At 46.7% G+C, this 3,185-nt stretch overlaps 1 long non-coding RNA gene across 2 annotated transcripts in view; it reads left to right on the top strand.

Annotated features, from left to right (window-relative positions):
* The first annotated feature begins 689 nt into the window (after positions 1–689).
* LOC142019131 (uncharacterized) overlaps positions 690–3,185 on the top strand; it is a 3,756-nt gene continuing 1,260 nt past the window's right edge. Inside the window, exons 1-4 of one of the 2 annotated variants that reach the window (XR_012646992.1) lie at positions 690–980; positions 1,478–1,593; positions 2,808–2,893; positions 3,060–3,155. This is a non-coding gene — a long non-coding RNA (uncharacterized LOC142019131). Of the gene's footprint in view, positions 981–1,394; positions 1,594–2,807; positions 2,894–3,059; positions 3,156–3,185 lie in introns of those variants that run through there. The other variant, XR_012646991.1, reaches the window with a different exon arrangement.

The raw sequence follows: 3,185 nt of genomic DNA, 5'->3' as shown, positions 1-3,185 counted from the left end.
TGCATGAAGTGTTTCTCCTTCTTAAGGAAGCGGTAGGTGAGGTCATTTTCGGTCTCACTGTTACGCTGTGAGCTTGTCAACCACAATTTAGGCCACCTGGTTACGATCCAGCTATGTTTGTTGTTGCAGATGCATCCATGTTGCTGAGCAGTTCCTTTTTTTCTATGGAGGGTCATGGCTACTTCTGTGTTCGGCTGTAACAGCATCGCTGACTGAGCTATGTAGACCTATGGGAACAAAGATCCGTAGACAGGAGAAACGCCTCACAGACAGGAGCAGCTAAGTATTTTCCAAGGGGAGGGGTGGGTGGGTAGAAGCCTGTGTGGTTTTGTGGAGGGTTCTCTAAAAACTGCTGTTACTGATGGGAAGAATTCACCACAGGAGTGTGGGGGGTGGGGGAGCTGGTGGGCACTCATAGCGTGGCAGAGGTTTGCCTCTTCTTGAGGAAAAATTGATGGTTAGGAGAGGGACATGGGCATAGCTAAAGATGCTCCATTCTCAGCTGTCATTTCCTACACTGCACTGGGTTTGCATGACCGGTCACTGCTATTTCCTCCCTCTGTCCTTTGTTGATGTGTGGTTCTCTGAGGAGGATGTGAGCATCCTAGCTAGCCATGGGCCCCTTTGGCGGTGGGTTGGCGGGGAAACGTCAAGAGAGCGTGTCATTGTAGGTATTTGCTTTGTGGGTGAGAGTGTTTGGGGTGGGTGGGAGCTGGTCTGAGGGGGAGAGTAACGTGTAGATGTTCTTGCTTTCATGGAAAAGGTAAGTAGTTGAGCAAATCTTCAATCTTGTGGTGTCGGGAACTTTGTAAGCAGTTTTTGCAACTGAAGTGTGCAGTTAAGCTTTGTCTATTCGCAGGTGTGGGCTCAGCTGGTATGGTGTCTCTTTTCCTGGAGAGCTTGCGTGATGGTATCGCTGGTTGAGAGAAGGCTCACATACAAAGGGAAACAAGACCTGGACAGGTGGAAGGACTGCCCTAGTTAAGTATCTACTGAAAGGTTGGATGATCGGAGGCCCTTTTGCCAGTCAATCTGTTTATGATCAGAAGTCCATGAAAAGAGTGCGCATTGCGTACAGGCGAATGAGAGGCGGGTGGGAGGTTATTGTGTTGAGAGCACATGTACATCCTCTGGAGAAAAGTTAATTGCTGGGAGAGTGGCGTGCGCATAGCTAGGGACGCTCCATTCTCGGCTGTCTAGTTTCACTGTACTGGGTTTCTCTCAGTGGTCACTGCTACCTGAGTCTTTTGTGTCTTCTATTTGGTGGTGGCTTTCTGAAGAGGATGTGAGCGTCCTAGCTAAGGAAGCACCTCTGTGGGGGCAGGCAAGTGGGAGGGCTACGCTTAAGATATACCCTTCAGCATGTGTACGAATGTGTTGGCTCTTTTGGGACATCAGAACAGACTGCTTTAGCACTAGGGGTGGGGTAATGTGCCGGTCTGGCTTTTGTGAATATTGTGGTCTTTGTGTGCCACAGGTGGATCCGAGTCCAGAGGCAAGGGAGTGAGCCAGGGGAAGCTCATCCCATTTAGTCTGCGTGGTTTCTGGCAATACCCGTGAAGGCAGGATCAGAACAAGCGGGGGTTCTGTGAGGTAAGCGGCATGTTCTCCATCTCTTGTCGCTCTGTGTATCTCGATCACTGCTTTTGTGATGCACGAACAAATGTCTCATGCCTCAATAGTGACGCTCAAGATAATGCAAAAAGTGTTTTCCTCTCAGACGCAGTGCCCTTATGTGGTCTTCTGGGGTTATGTAGGAAGAAGTGTCTCAGCAACAGTGATGCTCGGTGGCTGCTTGGGATCACGGTCATAGCCTTTGCCTCACAGACACAGGGCCCTGTAAACCAACAAGCAGTCCTGTGGCAGCTAATGGATATCTTAGAGCGTAAGGTTTTGTGGGCAAAGACCACGAAAGCTTATGCTCTAAAGTGTTTTAGTCCATAAGGTGCCATAGGACCTTTTGTTTGCAGATGCAGATGAACTGGGCTACATCTCTGATGCAGGGTCCTCAGGTAGTCTTGGTCCTACCCTTAGTACCAGCTGCAAGGAGCTAGAGTGATAGTGTCTGGTCAGTCTGGGTAGTACATGAGGAAATCTCTATTGGAAAAACAGTGAGCTCTGGTGATTATTGTAGAGAATGTGGAGAGTAAAACAAGAAGTGTGCATATTTTTTTCTGATGGTGTATCAGTGGCTACTTGGGTCAATGCACATTTAATTTCCCTTATGGAGTCATTGTGACCCCTGTGTAGTCTTGGAACACCCTAATAGGACTAGGGTCAGCTTAGTACCTTTGCTGTGTGTGGGGATCAGCATTCATATCCATGGATTAGCCACTGAGCATCCATGTTGGTCCATTAGCCTCTGATGTGTCAGTGTGAGTGGCTCTGATTGTTAAGATTGGTGTGTGAGCGAAGTACGGTGTGCAATATCAAAAGTAGGTAGTGTACTCACTGTTCCTGTGTTTGAATTTTGGGTGGTTTTTTTACTGTAGGGCATAGATTGCTGTGTCCTGTAAATGTCTGTTACTTTAATCTTGTCCTTGTAGGTTTTTTGCTGTAATGTCCAATATTTTTGAAGAAGCAATGATGTCTGGATGTGGACAATTGTTCTTTGTGTCAGTGGATTTTCTGTGAGATGTGCAAGTTAAGTATAGTTGTGGAGATGGAGATTTTTGTTGTTGCATGGGAAATGGATTCCACTGGGTGCAGGTCCCTGGGAACTTCATGTATGTGTAGTGTGTGCTGGAAGATGTCATCTTCCATGTGTTGAAATGGTATTAATTGTGTCAATCTTTTTCCTCCCCAAGGAAGTGATCTGAATATAGCTTGTTGCAGAAGACTGCCATGCATCTTACAGTTGTGGAAGATCTGGAGTTGCTGTTGGGCATGTGAGGTAATTGGAGTCATCACTCAGGTGATATGTTAATTTTGTTGCATGCTAATGATGGTGTGAGTTCACTGGGTGCACATCACTGGGAACTTTGTATGTATTGGAAGTTGTCCTGTTTGTGTGTTCAAATGGGCATGTACTGTGTGAAACCTGTTTGCTGTATTTATAGGAAATGATTCATGTCCATGATGTGAAGGTTTCTGTGGCTAGAGAAGAGTGACATACTGCTTATACTTTTGGAGGATCTGGAGTTGCTGTCAGGCATGTGAGTTATGTGAATTTTGTTGCATGCTAA

This window comes from Carettochelys insculpta, chromosome 11 (assembly GCF_033958435.1).
Source record: "Carettochelys insculpta isolate YL-2023 chromosome 11, ASM3395843v1, whole genome shotgun sequence".
NCBI lineage: Eukaryota > Metazoa > Chordata > Testudines > Carettochelyidae > Carettochelys > Carettochelys insculpta.
Note: the sequence above shows the minus strand (reverse complement) of the source record. Positions and strands in the feature narration are given on the sequence as shown.